Genomic DNA, 24,422 nt, shown 5'->3' with positions numbered 1-24,422 from the left:
ACAAGAGATTAGACAAAGCTGAAGCTAGGGAACAGTCAGGGAGTCAACCCATGCCTGTCCCTATGTCGCAGGGACCTTCGGGGTTTCAAAAGCGCCCACTATCCCAAATAGTTGACACAGATACCGACACAGATTCTGACTCCAGTGTCGACTACGATGATGCAAAGTTACAACCAAAATTGGCTAAATGTATTCGATATATGATTATTGCAATAAAAGATGTTTTGCACATCACAGAGTCCCCTGTCCCTGACACGAGGGTACACATGTATAAGGGAAAGAAACCTGAGATAACCTTTCCCCCCTCACATGAGTTGAACGAATTATGTGAAAAAGCTTGGGAATCTCCAGACAAAAAGCTGCAGATTCCCAAAAGGATTCTTATGGCGTATCCTTTCCCGCCAATGGACAGGATACGGTGGGAATCCTCCCCTAGGGTGGATAAAGCATTGACACGCTTATCCAAAAAGGTAGCGCTGCCATCCCAGGATACGGCTACCATCAGGGACCCTGCTGACCGCAAGCAGGAGGTTACCCTAAAGTCCATTTACACACATTCTGGTACCTTACTCAGACCGGCAATTGCGTCGGCCGAGGTTGTAGCGCGGTGGCAGCATGGACAGATACCTTATCAGCAGAGATTGAGACCCTAGATAAGGATGCTATGTTATTGACCATAGGGCATATAAAAGATGCTGTCCTATATATGAGAGATGCTCAAAGTGACATTAGTCTACTGGGTTCTAGAATAAACGCTATGTCGATTTCTGCTAGACGAGTCCTATGGACCCGGCAATGGACAGGTGATGCCGACTCAAAAAGGCATATGGAGGTTTTACCTTACAGGTGTGAGGAATTGTTTGGGGAAGGTCTCTCGGACCTTGTCTCCACAGCTACAGCTGGTAAATCAATTTTTTTGCCTTATATTCCCTCACAGCCTAAGAAAGCACCACATTATCAAATGCAGTCCTTTCGATCACAGAGAAACAAGAAAGTACGAGGTGCGTCCTTTCTTGCCAGAGGTAAGGGCAGAGGGAAGAAGCTGCACAACACAGCTAGTTCCCAGGAACAGAAGTCCTCCCCGGCCTCTACAAAATCCACCGCATGACGCTGGGGCTCCGCTAAAGGAGTCCGCCCAGTTGGGGGCACGTCTTCGTGTTTTCAGCCACATCTGGGTTCATTCGCAGGTGGATCCCTAGGCAATAGAAATTGTTTCTCAGGGTTACAAGCTGAAATTCGAAGAGGTGCCTCCTCGCCGGTTTTTCAAATCGGCCCTACCATCTTCTCCCCAGGAAAGGGAGATAGTGTTAAATGCAATTCACAAATTGTATCTTCAACAGGTGGTGGTCAAGGTTCCCCTGCTTCAACAAGGAAAGGGAAATTATTCGACCCTGTTTGTAGTCCCAAAACCGGACGGTTTGGTCAGACCCATATTAAATTTAAAATCCCTGAACCTATACTTGAAAAGGTTCAAGTTCAAGATGGAATCGCTAAGAGCGGTCATCGCCAGCCTAGAAGGGGGGGATTTTATGATATCTCTGGACATAAAGGATGCATACCTTCATGTACTCATTTATCCACCTCATCAGGCGTACCTAAGATTTGCGGTACAGTATTGTCATTACCAATTTCAGACGTTGCCGTTTGGTCTCTCCAGAATTTTCTCCGAGAATTTTCACCAAGGTAATGACGGAAATTATGGTGCTCCTGCGAAAGCAAGGTGTCACAATTATCCCGTACTTGAACGATCTCCTCATAAAAGCGAGATCAAGAGAGCAGTTGCTGAACAGCGTATAACTTTCATTGAAGGTGTTACAGCAAAACGGCTGGATTCTCAATATCCCGAAGTCGCAGTTGGTTCCTACGACTCGTCTGACTTTGCTTGGGCATTATTCTGGATACGGACCAGAAAAGGGTTTATCTTCCGATAGAAAAGGCCCAGGAACTCATGACTCTGGTCAGGAACCTATTGAAACCAAAACAGGTGTCAGTGCATCACTGCACTCGAGTCCTGGGAATGATGGTGGCATCATACGAGGCCATTCCCTTCGGCAGGTTCCATGCGAGGATCTTGCAATGGGACCTACTGGACAAGTGGTCCGGGTCACATCTACAGATTCATCAGTTGATCACCCTGTCCCCCAGGGCCAGGGTATCTCTCCTGTGGTGGCTGCAGAGTGCTCACCTTCTAGAGGGCCGCAGGTTCGGCATTCAGGACTGGATCCTGGTGACCACGAACGCGAGCCTCCGAGGTTGGGGAGCAGCCACACAGGGAAGAAATTTCCAAGGTCTTTGGTCAAGTCAGGAGACTTGTCTTCACATCAACATCCTGGAGCTAAGGGCCATATACAACGCCCTATGTCAAGCGGAGACCTTACTTCGCGACCAACCAGTTCTGATCCAGTCAGACAACGTCACCGCAGTAGTTCATGTAAACCGCCAAGGCGGCACAAGGAGCAGAGTGGCGATGGCGGAAGCCACCAGAATTCTTCGCTGGGCGGAGAATCATGTAAGCGCACTGTCAGCAGTGTTCATTCCGGGAGTGGACAACTGGGAAGCAGACTTCCTCAGCAGACACGACCTACATCCAGGAGAGTGGGGACTCCATCAGGAAGTCTTCGCACAGATTGCAAGTCGGTGGGGACTGTTCCAGATAGACATGATGGCGTCCCGCCTCAACAAAAAGCTACAGAGGTATTGCACCAGGTCAAGAGACCCTCAGGCAGTAGCTGTTTAAACAGCTCTTCATTTTCTGATTTTATGTTTATGCTAACAAATTTGCTCTCTGAAAAGTGTCCACAAAGCCAAGTCTCTGATTAACACCTTTGTAGGAATGGTTTTTCACCTATTACTGAATTAAACTTGCTTCATTGGAAAGGCAGCAAGATGCATCCTCATTTCAATGTCTACTGAAATAATACAGGTTGACACCAGGAAACATAAACGCCACTGCATCCTTGCTGCTTTCGCATGTGGAAGTCTGTTTAATGTGAAAACAAGGTGATATCTAATTAGCACACAGGTAAGGAATTAAGAAAATCTTTATTTAAGGGTGAAGGTGTTTCTCACAAAATCGTTGCCCCAATGCATCATTGAAATTCAAGCTGGAAAGATGATTTTAATATATCACTTGTACATTTTGTATTGCTCTTCTGGTGACAATGTAGTTTGTTTTTGTCAATTACCATTTTAATAATAGGGTAAAGAAAATTAAGTGGATTTTTGAAAGAAAACAATACTGTCAATATACTATTAAAACAAATTAAAATGGTAAAAGTTATTGTACTTTAAGTAAAAATAAAAGAGCAAAAATATCAATCCCAGTTTTGGATTACTTTAACAAAAAAAAATGCATATAGCAGAGGATAGTTTCAATCTGCCTACCTCTGGGTTATGGGCCCAGCATGTTTCCATTGCAGTACTCTGCTGCACATGTAAGTGCAAGAGATCCTGAAGCACTCACTCATCATGGGAAAGTACCAATGTGTTTCTTCGTTGGTTGATGGAAGAAACATCTTACAAAAACTCTCCAGATTATTGACTTTTTAAAGTTTTTCTAGGAAACGTTCTAGATGAATGCTTATTAGCCTTTGTCAGTATGTATGTTTGTAAAGTGTCTCTGTGGCGCAATCGGTTAGTGTGTTTGGTTATTAATCAAAGGGTTGGTGGTTCAATCCCACCCAACGATGTAATTGACCTTGTTATCAGATTTTGGTGATCTTTAAGTAGACAAGTCAAAATTTCAAACCCCCTTCTTATGGTGTAGGGTACCTGGCCTACTCTGATGTAATCAGAGTTAGATTTGAATCAGTGATTTTATAAAAAAACAGCTAGGAAGCACAATTTAGCAGTGGGTTGCAGAGAAAAAGAAATATGCTGGCAGAAAAATCCAATTGAGTGATTAAACAGCTCTTCATTTTCTGGCTTTATTTTTATGCTAACTAATTTGTTCTCTGAAAAGTGTCCACAAAGCCAAGTATCTGATTAACATATTTGTAGGGATGGTTTTTCACCTATTACTAAATTAAACTTGCTTCATTGGAAAGGCAGCAAGATGCATCCTCATTTCAATATCTACTGAAATAATACAGGTTGACACCAGGAAACATTAACGCCACTGCATCCTTGCTGCTTTCTCATGTGGAAGTCTGTTTAATGTGAAAACAAGGTGATATCTAATTAGCACACAGGTAAGGAATAAAGAAAATCTTTATTTAAGGGTGAAGATGTTTCTCACAAAATCGTTGCCCCAATGCATCATTGAAATTCAAGCTGGAAAGATGATTTTAATATATCACTTGTACATTTTGTATTGCTCTTCTGGTGACAATGTAGTTTGTTTTTGTCAATTACCATTTTAATAATCGGGTAAAGAAAATTAATTGGATTTTTGAAAGAAAACAACACTGTCAATATACTATTAAAACAAATTAAAATGGTAAAAGTTATTGTACTTTAAGTAAAAATAAAAGCTAAAATATCAATCCCAGTTTTGGATTACTTTAATGAACAAAAAAAAATGCATATAGCAAAGGATAGTTTCAATCTGCCTACCTCTGGGTTATGGGCCCAGCATGCTTCCATTGCAGTACTCTGCTGCACATGTAAGTGCAAGAGATCCTGAAGCACTCACTCATCATGGGAAAGTACCAATGTGTTTCTTCATTGGTTGCTGGAAGAAACATCTTACAAAAACTCTCCAGATTATTGACTTTTTAAAGTTTTTCTAGGAAACGTTCTAGATGAATGCTTATTAGTCTTTGTCAGTATGTACTTTTTGCAAAGTGTCTCTGTGGCGCAATCGGTTAGTGTGTTCAGCTATTAATCAAAAGGTTGGTGGTTCAATCCCATCCAGGGACGTAATTGACCTTGTCATCAAATTTTGGTAATATTTAAGTAGACAAGTCATATAGCAGAGGATAGTTTCAATCTGCCTACCTCTGGGTTATGGACCCAGCATGCTTCCATTACAGTACTCTGCTGCACATGTAAGTGCAAGAGATCCTGAAGCACTCACTCATCATGCGAAAGTACCAATGTGTTTCTTCATTGGTTGCTGGAAGAAACATCTTACAAAAACTCTCCAGATTATTGACTTTTTAAAGTTTTTCTAGGAATCGTTCTAGATGAATGCTTATTAGCCTTTGTCAGTATGTACTTTTGCAAAGTTTCGCTGTGGCGCAATCAGTTAGTGTATACGGCTATTAACCAAAAGGTTGGTGGTTCAATCCCACCCAGGGACGTAATTGAACTTGTTATCAGATTTTGTTGATCTTTAAGTAGACAAGTCAAAATTTCGAAAACCCCTGTTATGGTGTAGGGTACCTGGCCTTCTCTGATGTAATCAGAGTTAGATTTGATTCATACTGTTAACTGGGTAGTATATCACAAGTTATACGGTGTGATTGGTGTGGCTGGTATGAATCTTGACCTTGGATTAACAAAAATCCTTTCCTCGAACTGTCTGTCTCCTCTGGGCACAGTTTCTCTAACTGAGGTATGGAGGAGGGGCAAAGAGGGAGGAGCCAGTGCACACCCAGATCTAAAGTCTTTCTTAAAGTGCCCATGTCTGCTGCGGAGCCCGTCTATCCCCCATGGTCCTTACGGAGTCCCCATCATCCTCTACGGACTACGAGAAAAAAAAATTACCGGTAGGTTTAAAATGTTATTTTTTTCTCTGCAACCCACTGCTAAATTGTGCTTCCTAGCTGTTTTTTATAAAATCACTTAATTAAATCTAACTCTGATTACGTCAGAGAAGGCCAGGTACCCTACACCATAAGAGGGGGTTTGAAATTTTGACTTGTCTACTTAAAGATCACCAAAATCTGATGACAAGGTCAATTACATCCCTGGGTGGGATTGAACCACCAACCTTTTGGTTAATAGCCCATGTAAGTGCAAGAAATCCTGAAGCACTCACTCATCATGGGAAAGTACCAATGTGTTTCTTACAAAAATTCTCCAGATTATTGACTTTTTAAAGTTTTTCTAGGAAACGTTCTAGATGAATGATTATTAGCCTTTGTCAGTATTGACTTTTGCAAGGTGTCTCTGTGGCGCAATCGGTTAGCATGTTTGGCTATTAACCAAAAGGTTGGTGGTTCAATCCCACCCAGGGATGTAATTGACCTTGTAATCAGATTTTGGTGATCTTTAAGTAGACAAGTCAAAATTTCAAAAACCCCCCTTATGGTGTAGGGTACCTGGCCTTCTCTGATGTAATCAGAGTTAGATTTGATTAAGTGATTTTATAAAAAAACAGCTAGGAAGCACAATTTAGCAGTGGGTTGCAGAGAAAAAAAATATGCTGGCAGAAAAGTCCAATTGAGTGATTAAATAGCTCTTCATTTTCTGATTTTATGTTTATGCTAACAAATTTGCTCTCTGAAAAGTGTCCACAAAGCCAAGTCTCTGATTAACACCTTTGTAGGAATGGTTTTTCACCTATTACTGAAATAAACTTGGTTCATTGGAAAGGCATCAAAGATGCATCCTCATTTCAATGTCTACTGAAATAATACAGGTTGACACCAGGAAACGTCACTGCATCCTTGCTGCTTCCTCACGGGGAAGTCTGTTTAATGTGAAAACAAGGTGATATCTAATCAGCACACAGGTAAGGAATTAAGAAAATCTTTCTTTGTGGGTGAAGATGTTTCTCACAAATTGTTGTCCCAATGCATCATTGAAATTCAAGATGGAAGATGATTTTCATATATCACTTGTACATTTTGCATTGCTCTTCTGGTGACAATGTAGTTTGTTTTTGTCAATTACCATTTCAGTAATAGGGTAAAGAAAATTAAGTGGATTTTTTAAAGAAAACAATGCTGTCAATATACTATTAAAACAAATTAAAATGATAAAAGTTATTGTACTTTAAGTAAAAATAAAAGAGCCAAAATATCAATCCCAGTTTTTGATTACTTTAATTATAAAAAAAAAAATGCACATAGCAGAGGATAGTTTCGATCAATCGACCTCTGGGTTATGGGCCCAGCATGCTTCCATTGCACTACTCTGCTGCTCATGGAAGTGTAAGAGATCCTGAAGACTAAATTGATTAAAGGCCTAAAAGTACTGGACTATAAGGAAAGACTTACTAGGCTGAATATTTATACACTAGAAAAGAGGTGCCTAAGAGGAGATATTATTAATATCTTCAAATATGTAAAGATACATAACAAAGAGTTATCAGAGGAATTATTTATTAAAAGAACACGTGGTCACTCGCTGCGACTGGAGGAAAGTTCAGAACGCAATGGAGGAAAGGTTTCTTCACTGTTAGGGCAATCAGGATGTGGAATTCCCTGCCAGGGAAGGTGGTAATGGCGGACTCTGTAATTGGATTTAAAAAAGGAATGGATACATTTCTGAATGAAAAAGCTATCCAAGGTTATAATACTTAAAATATCAACATGGTTAATCCGGGGGTAACATGAGTTATAGTAGCTAACTAGTCATAAAACATTATTCAGCAAGTATGTAGAATCATCACAACTTAAAACAGGTTGAACACGATGGGCAATTTGCCTCTATTCAACCTCAAAAACTATGTTACTATATTACTATGTTATTGTAGTATACAGAACACCACAATGCAATGAGCAGTGATAGTGAGCACTGATGAGGATACTAGAACTGACACTGAGCAGCAAGATGCAGCACTGGACTATTAGTAATGTACTGTAGTATGCTGAGCACCACAATGCAGCACAAGACAATGAGCAGTGATACTGAGCACTGATGAGGATACTACTGAGAACTGACACTGAGCAGGAGAGACACACTACTAGTATTACTGAGCAGCAATAAGTAACCACTGATACTGAGCACTGATATTGAGATTTCCACTGAGAGAACATAGCCACGTCCTCTCCGCTCTCTCTTCAATGCACGAGTAAAAATGGCAGCAACGCGCAGCTCTTTATATGGAATCCGAATCTCGCGAGAATCCGACAGCGGGATGATGACATTTTCCCTTGTTCAGGTTTTCCGAGTCAGGCGGGAACAACCGAGCCTGCCTCGGACCAGTGTAAACCACGTGGAGTTCGTGGGGAATTCGGTTCTCGGAGAACCGAACCCGCTCCTCTCTACCTTATACCCATCAATTTTTTTATTTTCAATCTAAGCCCCTGCAGTTTTCTGTAAGCATCTGCTTCGCTATGATGATCAACAAGTCACAAGGGCAAACACTCAGGGTTTGAGGCGTAGATCTTAGGACCAGCTGCTACAAGCATGGCAGAGGTGTCACTATCACTGGTGACACACAGAGAGGTGGCGAGGGAGATTGTAATGCAGTGCGCGCAGATAAGCAGCGCAATGGTAAAAAGGAGGCATGGTTTCATAGGTAGGGGCGTGGCCTGGTGGCCTGAATCTACATTTTGTTGCTCCGGGTGTCCCGGGGGTTGGGGGCTGCACCCGGGGACTAGTGTGTGAGCGGTGCTGGCTCCTGCACAGTGACAGGGCATGGCCACCCAGCATGACGCCTCCCTTCTTGACCATGCTGTAATTGCAGTCGCACTGCAGTTCAGCGTGATCATAAAAAATGGTGTAGGCTCCTGCTGGTGCAGACTGTATGTGCGCGCAGGAAGCCGCCACCATTTTTGTGATCACAGCGGCTGAATGTGATGTCATACAGCCGCTGTGACCACGCCCCCTGTGTCTCCTCCGTTGCAGACCCCATTTTGAAGCCTTGCCCCCGCACCGCTCCATCCCTGACTTGGAAATGGAGTGTTGCTGACCCACCTCTCCCCCCCTTCCCCACCCCGATTGACAGGCAGAGGCGATCACATTCTCTGCGGGGTGCCGCAGAAAATGCAGGCACATGCGTATGCTCTTAGCAATTTTTGCAGTTGGATCGCTTATTGTGATTGCAATCCAACCTGAATCAGGCCCTATTACCTATCACAATGCGCTGCGGGCAGTACAAAATTGGGTTAATATAGGAGAAAAACCCCCAGACCTGTGCTCCTTAACTGTACCTGGTGGCTAGTGGAGCGGCTGCCCAGTAATCAGTGTCCACCGCAGTGCGCACACGGCCCACCCCCTACGGCCTCGCTCCCCTTCATCAGCGGCCTCGTGATCCGGAAGGGTGGTGTGTGTGTGACTGACCTTAGGATGAAACCGGAGCCTCCGCTGCAGTGACCCAGCAACCAGGGCACGGGAGTATATAGCGCCGCTGGGAGTGATGAAGCTGCAGTAAAGATGTCTATTAGACCTAGCCTGCTGCAGCCCTTGTAGATTCTCATAAAACAAGTTCTTCTTTTCTTGTCAAAATTAATAGCTAAGAATAGGCTGCCTGAGGCAGGCCCCTGTTAATTGGCCTGCTACTGAAGGCACCAACTACAAACTGAGCTCCCTGTTCATGGAAGCGGGGTTATAGAGGAGAATGCACTGAGCTTCTTGGGAACAGTCAAAAGCTTTGAGCCGGTTGGTGCCTCAGATCAAGATCCTACTCTACACCCCAATGTGAATCCTTGTGGAGTCCAGTGTACCCCACAGAAGAAATTAATGTGTCACACCCATTGGCAGCAACCTTAGAATAGCTGCTGACGGGCACAATTGAGAAAGGAAGGGGGGGGGACATTTGAATCCAGCACATAGATGCAATTCAAATATGTAATTTGTACCTTCCTATTTTAAAATATAATGGATGAACCTCACCCTGTGAGAACAATCTTCATGATCAAGAGATCTAATATGTAAAATAAGTATGAGTTGGGATAGGGCTGGGGAGGGTGGCAGCTCGGGCAGCCCCTCCCCCGTCAAGTTAAGGAGATTCAACTGAGGAAGCACAAGGGAACTCTCGTCTGGGGACAACAACTGCAGGGAGACCACATCTTTTCAGATGAACATGGGATGGCGGAAGGCTGCCTAATACTGAAGCACCATCAAATATCAAACCATATCCAACAACTAGTAACAGCATTCCTGGGGGAAGGTCTGCAGCAGACGGATTTGCATACGGTGATGTCATCCAAGCAGTGGGCCAAAGTTGGCTGGAACCCTCATCTGCATATAAAAAGAGAAAAGGGGCATGCAGGGCATGGCGGCCTTTTGCAGTGCTTGGATGACCCCTAGTTCGCATTAAACACCCCCACCCTCCTTTGGTGTGGGGCTCATGTTGGCCATGCCCCATCCCCTGAAGCATTCATGCTGATTTCTTGCAGCAGCTGGGCACTGTAACAGCTCCAGAGCTGCTCTGTAAGGCAAGTAAAAGGGTGTGGGCCCTGCAGCACCACCTGTAGTTCGCATTGTGCGTTGGAAGGCACAAAGTAAGCAGACGGGAGGAGAAGTCAGGATAGTACACAAGGGCATCCTTTTCTCTTAGTCCGTAGAGGATGCTGGGGTCACATTAAGAACCATGGGGTATAGACGGGATCCGCAAGAGACATGGGCACTTTAAGACTTTCAAAGGGTGTGAACTGGCTCCTCCCTCTATGCCCCTCCTCCAGACTCCAGTTATAGGAACTGTGCCCAGGGAGACGGACATTTCGAGGAAAGGATTTATTGTTAAACTAAGGTGAGCATCTTACCAGCTCACACCTTAAGCATGCCGCAGAACGTGGCATTCAACAGAACACAAGCCAACGGCATGAACAATTGCAGCAAAAAGCTGACCAGAACCGTAACACAACATGTGTATAACCACAAGTAATAACTGCAGACACAGTATGGACTGGGACGGGTGCCCAGCATCCTCTACGTACTAAGAGAAAAGGATTTACCGGTAGGTATTAAAATCCTATTTTCTCATACGACCTAGAGGATGCTGGGGTCACATTAAGAACCATGGGGTTATACCAAAGCTCTTGAACGGGTGGGAGAGTGCGTACGACTCTGCAGCACCGAATGACCCAACTTGAGGTTATCATCAGCCAAGGTATCAAACTTGTAAAACTTAGCAAAAGTGTTTACTAAATAGTTGCTCGGCAAAGTTGCAATGCCGAGACTCCCCGACCAGCTGCCCAGGATGAACCCACCTTTCTAGTAGAATGGGTCTTCACCTAATTCAGTAACGGCAATCCTGCCGTGGAATGAGCATGCTGAATTTTACCACAGATCCAGCGCATAATGGTCTGCATGGAAGCAGGACACCCAATCATGTTGGGAGCATACAGGACAAACAGAGCCTCTGTTTTCCTAATCTGAACCGTTCTGGTGACATAAATTTTCAAAGTTCTGACCACAGCCAGAGACTTTGACTCAACGAAGGTGTCAGTGGCCAAAGGCACCATGTGGAAAGATGAACCACCTTCGGCAGAAATTGTTGACGTGTCCTCAATTCTGCTCTATCTTCATGAAAGATCAAATAAAGGCTCTTGTGATACTGCATGGTTTGTACTGTTTTCCATGTGCTCCCAGATCTTTCAAGCAAGTAGCATGGTCAAGAAAGTTCTGTTTGAAAAGAAACAAACATTTACTGTCATTGTTATGCAAATAAACTTACATTAAAGCTAACAAGAAAGCACACTCGTTCTGTCTTTAAACTGATAAAAGAAACCCCAATAATATGGGGCATGCAAAAATTGAGATAAAACTCAGTTTTGCTCCTCTCCACGGAAATCTTTAATAAAAGGCGAAATATTTGTTAGTTCTGAAGAGAAACCAGAGCATGACCAAGATTCCACCTGTCGCCTGAGTGCCATGCCAGCAGTTCTCATTCAGCTCAAAGTGAGCACCCAATTTGAATGAAAGAAAGCAGATTTCTCACCAGGCTTCCCCTTGCTATAAACATGGTTTGTACTCTTTTCCATGTGCTCCCAGATCTTTCAAACAATTAGTGTGGTCAAGAAAGTTCTGTTTGAAAAGAAACAAACATTTACTGTCATTTCTATGCAAATGAGCTTACATTAAAGCACACTCGTTCTATCTTTAAACCAATAAAATAAAACCCCAATAAGATGGGGCATGCAAAAATTGAGATAAAACTCAGTTTTGCTCCTCTCCACGGAAATCTTTAGTAAAAGGCGAAAGATTTGTTCGTTCTGAAGAGAAACCACAGCATGACCAAGATTCTACCTGTCGCCTGAGTGCCATGCCAGCAGTCCTCATTCAGCTCAAAGTGAGCACCCAATTTGAAAGAAAGAAAGCAGATTTCTCACCAGGCTTCCCCTTGCTATAAACATGGTTTGTACTCTTTTCCATGTGCTCCCAGATCTTTCAAGCAATTAGTATAGTCAAGAAAGTTCTGTTTGAAAAGAAACAAACATTTACTGTCATTTCTACGCAAATGAGCTTACATTAAAGCACACTCGTTCTATCTTTAAACTGATAAAAGAAACCCCAATAGGACGGGGCATGCAAAAATTGAGATAAAACTCAGTTTTGCTCCTCTCCACGGAAATCTTTAGTAAAAGGCAAAAGATTTGTTCGTTCTGAAGAACTAGCACAAGGGAACTCTCAAAAGAAGAACAAGGCTCTGAAACAAAGAAATCTGACTTTTACCAGAGCTGACCAGAGGAAAACACAAACACAGTCCCCCACTACCACAAATAAAGCAGTCGAGTTTCCCACATTTGGGGAAATCACAGGGGTCAGCATACCCAGAATGCAATGAATGAACCTCACCCTGGGAGAATAATCTTCATGACCATGGTATCTCCTATGCAAAATAAGTATGATTTGGGATAGAGCTGGGGAGGGCCGCTGCTCAGGCACATCTCTGTCAAGTTAAGGAGATTCAACTGAGGCAGCACAAGGGAACTCTCATCTGGGGACAACAACTGCAGGGAGAACACATATTTTCAGATGAACATGGGAGGGCAGAAGGCTGCCTAATACTGAAGCACCCCCAAACAACAAACCAAATGCAACAACTAGTGCAAGCATTCCTGGGGGAAGGCCTGCCGCAGATGGATTTGCATATGGTGATGTCATCCAAGCAGTGGGTCAAAGTTGGCTTCAACCCTCGTCTGCATATGAAAACAGAAAAGGGGCGTGCAGGGCATGGTGGCCTTTTGCGGCGCTTGTCTGACCCCTAGTTTGCATTAAACACCTCCACCCTCCTTCGGTGTGGGGCTCATGTTGGCTATGCCCCAGCCCCTGAAGCATTCAAGCTGATTTTTCTCCCAAACGAAAGACACTAGAATGAAAATTTTAAAGCCTCCTGTTAGTGCTTCATCTACACGTTATAGCCCTGAATTTTCCAATGCCTATCTCTTTGCAAAAGAGAGATATCGGCAAGGAAAAGCTGTATTGTACCTTTGCATTTTTCTCCCAAACGAAAGACACTAGAATGAAAATTTTAAAGCCTCCTGTTAGTGCTTCATCTACACGTTATAGCCCTGAATTTTCCAATGCCTAGCTCTTTGCAAAAGAGAGATATTGGCAAGGAAAAGCTGTATTGTACCTTTGCATTTTTCTCCCAAACGAAAGACACTAGAATGAAAATTTTAAAGTCTACTGTTAGAGCTTCATCTACACGTTATAGCCCTGAATTTTCCAATGCCTAGCTCTTTGCAAAAGAGAGATATCGGCAAGGAAAAGCTGTATTGTACCTTTGCATTTTTCTCCCAAACGAAAGACACTAGAATGAAAATTTTAAAGCCTCCTGTTAGTGCTTCATATACACGTTATAGCCCTGAATTTTCCAATGCCTATCTCTTTGCAAAAGAGAGATATCGACAAGGAAAAGCTGTATTGTACCTTTGCATTTTTCTCCCAAACGAAGGACATTAGAATGAAAATTTTAAAGCCTCCTATTAGTGCTTCATCTACACGTTATAGCCCTGAATTTTCCAATGCCTAGCTCTTTGCAAAAGAGAGATATCGGCAAGGAAAAGCTGTATTGTACCTTTGCATTTTTCTCCCAAACGAAAGACACTAGAATGAAAATTTTAAAGCCTCCTGTTAGTGCTTCATCTACACGTTATAGCCCTGAATTTTCCAATGCCTATATCTTTGCAAAAGAGAGATATCGGCAAGGAAAAGCTGTATTGTACCTTTGCATTTTTCTCCCAAACGAAGGACACTAGAATGAAAATTTTAAAGCCTCCTATTAGTGCTTCATCTACACGTTATAGCCCTGAATTTTCCAATGCCTATCTCTTTGCAAAAGAGAGATATCGGCAAGGAAAAGCTGTATTGTACCTTTGCATTTTTCTCCCAAACGAAGGACACTAGAATGAAAATTTTAAAGCCTCCTGTTAGTGCTTCATCTATACGTTATAGCCCTGAATTTTCAAATGCCTATCTCTTTGCAAAAGAGAGATATCGGCAAGGAAAAGCTGTATTGTACCTTTGCATTTTTCTCCCAAACGAAAGACACTAGAATGAAAATTTTAAAGCCTCCTGTTAGTGCTTCATCTACACGTTATAGCCCTGAATTTTCCAATGCCTATCTCTTTGCAAAAGAGAGATATCGGCAAGGAAAAGCTGTATTGTACCTTTGCATTTTTCTCCCAAACGAAGGACACTAGAATGAAAATGTAAAAGCCTCCTGTTAGTGCTTCATCTACACGGTATAGCCCTGAATTTTCCAATGCCTAGCTCTTTGCAAAAGAGAGATATTGGCAAGGAAAAGCTGTATTGTACCTTTGCATTTTTCTCCCAAACGAAGGACACTAGAATGAAAATTTTAAAGCCTCCTGTTAGTGCTTCATCTACACGTTATAGCCCTGAATTTTCCAATGCCTATCTCTTTGCAAAAGAGAGATATCGGCAAGGAAAAACTGTATTGTACCTTTGCATTTTTCTCCCAAACGAAAGACACTAGAATGAAAATTTTAAAGCCTCCTGTTAGTGCTTCATCTACACGTTATAGCCCTGAATTTTCCAATGCCTAGCTCTTTGCAAAAGAGAGATATCGGCAAGGAAAAGCTGTATTGTACCTTTGCATTTTTCTCCCAAACGAAGGACACTAGAATGAAAATGTAAAAGCCTCCTGTTAGTGCTTCATCTACACGGTATAGCCCTGAATTTTCCAATGCCTAGCTCTTTGCAAAAGAGAGATATTGGCAAGGAAAAGCTGTATTGTACCTTTGCATTTTTCTCCCAAACGAAGGACACTAGAATGAAAATTTTAAAGCCTCCTGTTAGTGCTTCATCTACACGTTATAGCCCTGAATTTTCCAATGCCTATCTCTTTGCAAAAGAGAGATATCGGCAAGGAAAAACTGTATTGTACCTTTGCATTTTTCTCCCAAACGAAAGACACTAGAATGAAAATTTTAAAGCCTCCTGTTAGTGCTTCATCTACACGTTATAGCCCTGAATTTTCCAATGCCTAGCTCTTTGCTAAAGAGAGATATTGGCAAGGAAAAGCTGTATTGTACCTTTGCATTTTTCTCCCAAACGAAAGACACTAGAATGAAAATTTTAAAGCCTCCTGTTAGTGCTTCATCTACACGTTATAGCCCTGAATTTTCCAATGCCTAGCTCTTTGCAAAAGAGAGATATCGGCAAGGAAAAGCTGTATTGTACCTTTGCATTTTTCTCCCAAACGAAAGACACTAGAATGAAAATTTTAAAGCCTCCTGTTAGTGCTTCATCTACACGTTATAGCCCTGAATTTGTCCAATGCCTATCTCTTTGCAAAAGAGAGATATCGGCAAGGAAAAGCTGTATTGTACCTTTGCATTTTTCTCCCAAACGAAGGACACTAGAATGAAAATTTTAAAGCCTCCTGTTAGTGCTTCATCTACACGTTATAGCCCTGAATTTTCCAATGCCTATCTCTTTGCAAAAGAGAGATATCGGCAAGGAAAAGCTGTATTGTACCTTTGCATTTTTCTCCCAAACGAAAGACACTAGAATGAAAATTTTAAAGCCTCCTGTTAGTGCTTCATCTACATGTTATAGCCCTGAATTTTCCAATGCCTATCTCTTTGCAAAAGAGAGATATCGGCAAGGAAAAGCTGTATTGTACCTTTGCATTTTTCTCCCAAACGAAGGACATTAGAATGAAAATTTTAAAGCCTCCTATTAGTGCTTCATCTACACGTTATAGCCCTGAATTTTCCAATGCCTATCTCTTTGCAAAAGAGAGATATCGGCAAGGAAAAGCTGCATTGTACTTTTGCATTTTTCTCCCAAACGAAAGACACTAGAATGAAATTTTTAAAGCCTACTGTTAGTGCTTCATCTACACGTTATAGCCCTGCATTTTCCAATGCCTATCTCTTTGCAAAAGAGAGATATCGGCAAGGAAAAGCTGCATTGTACTTTTGCATTTTTCTCCCAAACGAAAGACACTAGAATGAAAATTTTAAAGCCTCCTGTTAGTGCTTCATCTACACGTTATAGCCCTGAATTTTCCAATGCCTAGCTCTTTGCAAAAGAGAGATATTGGCAAGGAAAAGCTGTATTGTACCTTTGCATTTTTCTCCCAAACGAAAGACACTAGAATGAAAATTTTAAAGCCTCCTGTTAGTGCTTCATCTACACGTTATAGCCCTGAATTTTTCAATGCCTATCTCTTTTCAAAAGAGAGATATCGGCAAGGAAAAACTGTATTGTACCTTTGCATTTTTCTCCCAAACGAAGGACACTAGAATGAAAATTTAAAAGCCTCCTGTTAGTGCTTCATCTACACGTTATAGCCCTGCATTTTCCAATGCCTATCTCTTTGCAAAAGAGAGATATCGGCAAGGAAAAGCAGCATTGTACCTTTGCATTTTTCTCCCAAACGAAAGACACTAGAATGAAAATTGTAAAGCCTCCTGTTAGTGCTTCATCTACACGTTATAGCCCTGCATTTTCCAATGCCTAGCTCTTTGCAAAAGAGAGATATTGGCAAGGAAAAGCTGTATTGTACCTTTGCATTTTTCTCCCAAACGAAAGACACTAGAATGAAAATTTTAAAGCCTCCTGTTAGTGCTTCATCTACATGTTATAGCCCTGCATTTTCCAATGCCTATCTCTTTGCAAAAGAGAGATATCGGCAAGGAAAAGCAGCATTGTACTTTTGCATTTTTCTCCCAAACGAAAGACACTAGAATGAAAATTTTAAAGCCTCCTATTAGTGCTTCATCTACACGTTATAGCCCTGAATTTTCCAATGCCTAGCTCTTTGCAAAAGAGAGATATCGGCAAGGAAAAGCTGTATTGTACCTTTGCATTTTTCTCCCAAACGAAAGACACTAGAATGAAAATTTTAAAGCCTCCTGTTAGTGCTTCATCTACACGTTATAGCCCTGAATTTTCCAATGCCTATCTCTTTGCAAAAGAGAGATATCGGCAAGGAAAAGCTGTATTGTACCTTTGCATGTTTCTCCCAAACGAAGGACACTAGAATGAAAATTTTAAAGCCTCCTATTAGTGCTTCATCTACACGTTATAGCCCTGAATTTTCCAATGCCTATCTCTTTGCAAAAGAGAGATATCGGCAAGGAAAAGCTGTATTGTACCTTTGCATTTTTCTCCCAAACGAAGGACACTAGAATGAAAAATTTAAAGCCTCCTTTTAGTGCTTCATCTACACGTTATAGCCCTGAATTTTCCAATGCCTATCTCTTTGCAAAAGAGAGATATCGGCAAGGAAAAGCTGTATTGTACCTTTGCATGTTTCTCCCAAACGAAGGACACTAGAATGAAAATTTTAAAGCCTCCTATTAGTGCTTCATCTACACGTTATAGCCCTGAATTTTCCAATGCCTATCTCTTTGCAAAAGAGAGATATCGGCAAGGAAAAGCTGTATTGTACCTTTGCATTTTTCTCCCAAACGAAGGACACTAGAATGAAAAATTTAAAGCCTCCTTTTAGTGCTTCATCTACACGTTATAGCCCTGAATTTTCCAATGCCTATCTCTTAGCAAAAGAGAGATATCGGCAAGGAAAAGCTGTATTGTACCTTTGCATTTTTCTCCCAAACGAAAGACACTAGAATGAAAATTTTAAAGCCTCCTGTTAGTGCTTCATATACACGTTATAGCCCTGAATTTTCCAATGCCTATCTCTTTGCAAAAGAGAGATATCGGCAAGGAAAAGCTGCATTGTACTTTTACATTTTTCTCCCAAACGAAAGACACTAGAATGAAAATTTTAAAGCCTCCTGTTAGTGCTTCATCTACACGTTATAGCCCTGAATTTTCCAATGCCTATCTCTTTGCAAAAGAGAGATATCGGCAAGGAAAAGCTGCATTGTACTTTTACATTTTTCTCCCAAACGAAAGACACTAGAATGAAAATTTTAAAGCCTCCTTTTAGTGCTTCATCTACACGTAATAGCCCTGAATTTTCCAATGCCTATCTCTTTGCAAAAGAGAGATATCGGCAAGGAAATGCTGTATTGTACCTTTGCATTTTTCTCCCAAACGAAAGACACTAGAATGAAAATTTTAAAGCCTCCTGTTAGTGCTTCATCTACACGTTATAGCCCTGAATTTTCCAATGCCTATCTCTTTGCAAAAGAGAGATATTGGCAAGGAAAAGCTGTATTGTACCTTTGCATTTTTCTCCCAAACGAAGGACACTAGAATGAAAATTTTAAAGCCTCCTGTTAGTGCTTCATCTACACGTTATAGCCCTGAATTTTCCAATGCCTATCTCTTTGCTAAAGAGAGATATCGGCAAGGAAAAGCTGCATTGTACTTTTGCATTTTTCTCCCAAACGAAAGACACTAGAATGAAAATTTTAAAGCCTCCTGTTAGTGCTTCATCTACACGTTATAGCCCTGAATTTTCCAATGCCTAGCTCTTTGCAAAAGAGAGATATTGGTAAGGAAAAGCTGTATTGTACCTTTGCATTTTTCTCCCAAACGAAAGACACTAGAATGAAAATTTTAAAGCCTCCTGTTAGTGCTTCATCTACACGTTATAGCCCTGAATTTTCCAATGCCTATCTCTTTTCAAAAGAGAGATATCGGCAAGGAAAAACTGTATTGTACCTTTGCATTTTTCTCCCAAACGAAGGACACTAGAATGAAAATTTAAAAGCCTCCTGTTAGTGCTTCATCTACACGTTATAGCCCTGCATTTTCCAATGCCTATCTCTTTGCAAAAGAGAGATAACGGCAAGAAAAGCAGCATTGTACCTTTGCATTTTTCTCCCAAACGAAAGACACTAGAATGAAAATTGTAAAGCCTCCTGTTAGTGCTTCATCTACACGTTATAGCCCTGCATTTTCCAATGCCTAGCTCTTTGCAAAAGAGAGATATTGGCAAGGAAAAGCTGTATTGTACCTTTGCATTTTTCTCCCAAACGAAAGACACTAGAATGAAAATTTTAAAGCCTCCTGTTAGTGCTTCATCTGCACGTTATAGCCCTGCATTTTCCAATGCCTATCTCTTTGCAAAAGAGAGATATCGGCAAGGAAAAGCAGCATTGTACTTTTGCATTTTTCTCCCAAACGAAAGACACTAGAATGAAAATTTTAAAGCCTCCTGTTAGTGCTTCATCTACATGTTATAGCCCTGCATTTTCCAATGCCTATCTCTTTGCAAAAGAGAGATATCGGCAAGGAAAAGCAGCATTGTACTTTTGCATTTTTCTCCCAAACGAAAGACACTAGAATGAAAATTTTAAAGCCTCCTGTTAGTGCTTCATCTACACGTTATAGCCCTGAATTTTCCAATGCCTATCTCTTTGCAAAAGAGAGATATCGGCAAGGAAAAGCAGCATTGTACTTTTGCATTTTTCTCCCAAACGAAAGACACTAGAATGAAAATTTTAAAGCCTCCTGTTAGTGCTTCATCTACACGTTATAGCCCTGAATTTTCCAATGCCTAGCTCTTTGCAAAAGAGAGATATTGGCAAGGAAAAGCTGTATTGTACCTTTGCATTTTTCTCCCAAACGAAAGACACTAGAATGAAAATTTTAAAGCCTCCTGTTAGTGCTTCATCTACACGTTATAGCCCTGAATTTTCCAATGCCTATCTCTTTGCAAAAGAGAGATATCGGCAAGGAAAAGCTGTAATGTACCTTTGCATTTTTCTCCCAAACGAAGGACACTAGAATGAAAATTTTAAAGCCTCCTGTTAGTGCTTCATCTACACGTTATAGCCCTGAATTTTAAAATGCCTATCTCTTTGCAAAAGAGAGATATCGGCAAGGAAAAGCTGTATTGTACCTTTGCATTTTTCTCCCAAACGAAAGACACTAGAATGAAAATTTTAAAGCCTCCTGTTAGTGCTTCATCTAAACGTTATAGCCCTGAATTTTCCAATGCCTATCTCTTTGCAAAAGAGAGATATCGGCAAGGAAAAACTGTATTGTACCTTTGCATTTTTCTCCCAAACGAAAGACACTAGAATGAAAATTTTAAAGCCTCCTGTTAGTGCTTCATCTACACGTTATAGCCCTGAATTTTCCAATGCCTAGCTCTTTGCAAAAGAGAGATATTGGCAAGGAAAAGCTGTATTGTACCTTTGCAGTTTTCTCCCAAACGAAAGACACTAGAATGAAAATTTTAAAGTCTACTGTTAGTGCTTCATCTACACGTTATAGCCCTGAATTTTCCAATGCCTAGCTCTTTGCAAAAGAGAGATATCGGCAAGGAAAAGCTGTATTGTACCTTTGCATTTTTCTCCCAAACGAAAGACACTAGAATGAAAATTTTAAAGCCTCCTGTTAGTGCTTCATCTACACGTTATAGCCCTGAATTTTCCAATGCCTATCTCTTTGCAAAAGAGAGATATCGGCAAGGAAAAGCTGTATTGTACCTTTGCATTTTTCTCCCAAACGAAGGACACTAGAATGAAAATTTTAAAGCCTCCTATTAGTGCTTCATCTACACGTTATAGCCCTGAATTTTCCAATGCCTATCTCTTTGCAAAAGAGAGATATCGGCAAGGAAAAGCTGTATTGTACCTTTGCATTTTTCTCCCAAACGAAGGACACTAGAATGAAAATTTTAAAGCCTCCTTTTAGTGCTTCATCTACACGTAATAGCCCTGAATTTTCCAAAGCCTATCTCTTTGCAAAAGAGAGATATCGGCAAGGAAATGCTGTATTGTACCTTTGCATTTTTCTCCCAAACGAAAGACACTAGAATGAAAATTTTAAAGCCTCCTGTTAGTGCTTCATCTACACGTTATAGCCCTGAATTTTCCAATGCCTAGCTCTTTGCAAAAGAGAGATATTGGCAAGGAAAAGCTGTATTGTACCTTTGCATTTTTCTCCCAAACGAAAGACACTAGAATGAAAATTTTAAAGCCTCCTGTTAGTGCTTCATCTACACGTTATAGCCCTGAATTTTCCAATGCCTATCTCTTTGCAAAAGAGAGATATCGGCAAGGAAAAGCTGTATTGTACCTTTGCATGTTTCTCCCAAACGAAGGACACTAGAATGAAAATTTTAAAGCCTCCTATTAGTGCTTCATCTACACGTTATAGCCCTGAATTTTCCAATGCCTATCTCTTTGCAAAAGAGAGATATCGGCAAGGAAAAGCTGTATTGTACCTTTGCATTTTTCTCCCAAACGAAGGACACTAGAATGAAAATTTTAAAGCCTTCTGTTAGTGCTTCATCTACACGTTATAGCCCTGAATTTTCAAATGCCTATCTCTTTGCAAAAGAGAGATATCGGCAAGGAAAAGCTGTATTGTACCTTTGCATTTTTCTCCCAAACGAAAGACACTAGAATGAAAATTTTAAAGCCTCCTGTTAGTGCTTCATCTACACGTTATAGCCCTGAATTTTCCAATGCCTAGCTCTTTGCAAAAGAGAGATATTGGCAAGGAAAAGCTGTATTGTACCTTTGCATTTTTCTCCCAAACGAAGGACACTAGAATGAAAATTTTAAAGCCTCCTGTTAGTGCTTCATCTACACGTTATAGCCCTGAATTTTCCAATGCCTATCTCTTTGCAAAAGAGAGATATCGGCAAGGAAAAGCTGCATTGTACTTTTACATTTTTCTCCCAAACGAAAGACACTAGAATGAAAATTTTAAAGCCTCCTGTTAGTGCTTCATCTACACGTTATAGCCCTGAATTTTCCAATGCCTATCTCTTTGCAAAAGAGAGATATCGGCAAGGAAAAGCTGCATTGTACTTTTACATTTTTCTCCCAAACGAAAGACACTAGAATGAAAATTTTAAAGCCTCCTTTTAGTGCTTCATCTACACGTAATAGCCCTGAATTTTCCAATGCCTATCTCTTTGCAAAGGAGAGATATCGGCAAGGAAATGCTGTATTGTACCTTTGCATTTTTCTCCCAAACGAAAGACACTAGAATGAAAATTTTAAAGCCTCCTGTTAGTGCTTCATCTACACGTTATAGCCCTGAATTTTCCAATGCCTAGCTCTTTGCAACAGAGAGATATTGGCAAGGAAAAGCTGTATTGTACCTTTGCATTTTTCTCCCAAACGAAGGACACTAGAATGAACATTTTAAAGCCTCCTGTTAGTGCTTCATCTACACGTTATAGCCCTGAATTTTCCAATGCCTATCTCTTTGCAAAAGAGAGATATCGGCAAGGAAAAGCTGTATTGTACCTTTGCATTTTTCTCCCAAACGAAGGACACTAGAATGAAAATTTTAAAGCCTCCTCTTAGTGCTTCATCTACACGTTATAGCCCTGAATTTTCCAATGCCTATCTCTTAGCAAAAGAGAGATATCGGCAAGGAAAAGCTGTATTGTACCTTTGCATTTTTCTCCCAAACGAAAGACACTAGAATGAAAATTTTAAAGTCTACTGTTAGTGCTTCATCTACACGTTATAGCCCTGAATTTTCAAATGCCTAGCTCTTTGCAAAAGAGAGATATCGGCAAGGAAAAGCTGTATTGTACCTTTGCATTTTTCTCCCAAACGAAAGACACTAGAATGAAAATTTTAAAGCCTCCTGTTAGTGCTTCATCTACACGTTATAGCCCTGAATTTTCCAATGCCTATCTCTTTGCAAAAGAGAGATATCGGCAAGGAAAAGCTGTATTGTACCTTTGCATTTTTCTCCCAAACGAAAGACACTAGAATGAAAAATTTTAAAGCCTCCTGTTAGTGCTTCATATACACGTTATAGCCCTGAATTTTCCAATGCCTATCTCTTTGCAAAAGAGAGATATCGGCAAGGAAAAGCTGCATTGTACTTTTACATTTTTCTCCCAAACGAAAGACACTAGAATGAAAATTTTAAAGCCTCCTGTTAGTGCTTCATCTACACGTTATAGCCCTGAATTTTCCAATGCCTATCTCTTTGCAAAAGAGAGATATCGGCAAGGAAAAGCTGCATTGTACTTTTACATTTTTCTCCCAAACGAAAGACACTAGAATGAAAATTTTAAAGCCTCCTTTTAGTGCTTCATCTACACGTAATACCCCTGAATTTTCCAATGCCTATCTCTTTGCAAAAGAGAGATATCGGCAAGGAAATGCTGTATTGTACCTTTGCATTTTTCTCCCAAACGAAAGACACTAGAATGAAAATTTTAAAGCCTCCTGTTAGTGCTTCATCTACACGTTATAGCCCTGAATTTTCCAATGCCTATCTCTTTGCAAAAGAGAGATATCGGCAAGGAAAAGCTGTATTGTACCTTTGCATTTTTCTCCCAAACGAAGGACACTAGAATGAAAATTTTAAAGCCTCCTTTTAGTGCTTCATCTACACGTTATATCCCTGAATTTTCCAATGCCTATCTCTTAGCAAAAGAGAGATATCGGCAAGGAAAAGCTGTATTGTACCTTTGCATTTTTCTCCCAAACGAAAGACACTAGAATGAAAATTTTAAAGCCTCCTGTTAGTGCTTCATATACACGTTATAGCCCTGCATTTTCCAATGCCTATCTCTTTGCAAAAGAGAGATATCGGCAAGGAAAAGCAGCATTGTACTTTTGCATTTTTCTCCCAAACGAAAGACACTAGAATGAAAATTTTAAAGCCTCCTGTTAGTGCTTCATCTACACGTTATAGCCCTGAATTTTCCAATGCCTATCTCTTTGCAAAAGAGAGATATCGGCAAGGAAAAACTGTATTGTACCTTTGCATTTTTCTCCCAAACGAAAGACACTAGAATGAAAATTTTAAAGCCTCCTGTTAGTGCTTCATCTACACGTTATAGCCCTGAATTTTCCAATGCCTAGCTCTTTGCAAAAGAGAGATATCGGCAAGGAAAAGCTGTATTGTACCTTTGCATTTTTCTCCCAAACGAAAGACACTAGAATGAAAATTTTAAAGCCTCCTGTTAGTGCTTCATCTACACGTTATAGCCCTGAATTTTCCAATGCCTATCTCTTTGCAAAAGAGAGATATCGGCAAGGAAAAGCTGTATTGTACCTTTGCATTTTTCTCCCAAACGAAGGACACTAGAATGAAAATTTTAAAGCCTCCTATTAGTGCTTCATCTACACGTTATAGCCCTGAATTTTCCAATGCCTATCTCTTTGCAAAAGAGAGATATCGGCAAGGAAAAGCTGTATTGTACCTTTGCATTTTTCTCCCAAACGAAAGACACTAGAATGAAAATTTTAAAGCCTCCTGTTAGTGCTTCATCTACACGTTATAGCCCTGAATTTTCCAATGCCTATCTCTTTGCA

General features: G+C 40.9%; 5 non-coding genes across 5 annotated transcripts; 1 reads left to right on the top strand and 4 right to left on the bottom strand.

Annotated features, from left to right (window-relative positions):
• The first annotated feature begins 6,050 nt into the window (after window positions 1-6,050).
• TRNAN-AUU (transfer RNA asparagine (anticodon AUU)) lies at window positions 6,051-6,124 on the top strand. The gene has a single exon. It is a non-coding gene; the product is annotated as a tRNA-Asn (tRNA).
• A 5,382-nt stretch (window positions 6,125-11,506) lies between these two features.
• Window positions 11,507-11,622, bottom strand: LOC134994898 (U5 spliceosomal RNA). Its single transcript, XR_010197833.1, has one exon. It is a non-coding gene; the product is annotated as a U5 spliceosomal RNA (small nuclear RNA).
• A 275-nt stretch (window positions 11,623-11,897) lies between these two features.
• Window positions 11,898-12,013, bottom strand: LOC134994896 (U5 spliceosomal RNA). The gene has a single exon (XR_010197831.1). It is a non-coding gene; the product is annotated as a U5 spliceosomal RNA (small nuclear RNA).
• A 274-nt stretch (window positions 12,014-12,287) lies between these two features.
• LOC134994901 (U5 spliceosomal RNA) lies at window positions 12,288-12,404 on the bottom strand. Its single transcript, XR_010197836.1, has one exon. It is a non-coding gene; the product is annotated as a U5 spliceosomal RNA (small nuclear RNA).
• A 59-nt stretch (window positions 12,405-12,463) lies between these two features.
• Window positions 12,464-12,627, bottom strand: LOC134994904 (U1 spliceosomal RNA). The gene has a single exon (XR_010197839.1). It is a non-coding gene; the product is annotated as a U1 spliceosomal RNA (small nuclear RNA).
• Between the last annotated feature and the right edge of the window lie 11,795 nt (window positions 12,628-24,422).

The sequence above is a fragment of the Pseudophryne corroboree genome, unplaced genomic scaffold (genome assembly GCF_028390025.1).
Source record: "Pseudophryne corroboree isolate aPseCor3 unplaced genomic scaffold, aPseCor3.hap2 scaffold_1338, whole genome shotgun sequence".
Classification (NCBI taxonomy): Eukaryota; Metazoa; Chordata; class Amphibia; order Anura; family Myobatrachidae; genus Pseudophryne; species Pseudophryne corroboree.
Note: the sequence above shows the minus strand (reverse complement) of the source record. Positions and strands in the feature narration are given on the sequence as shown.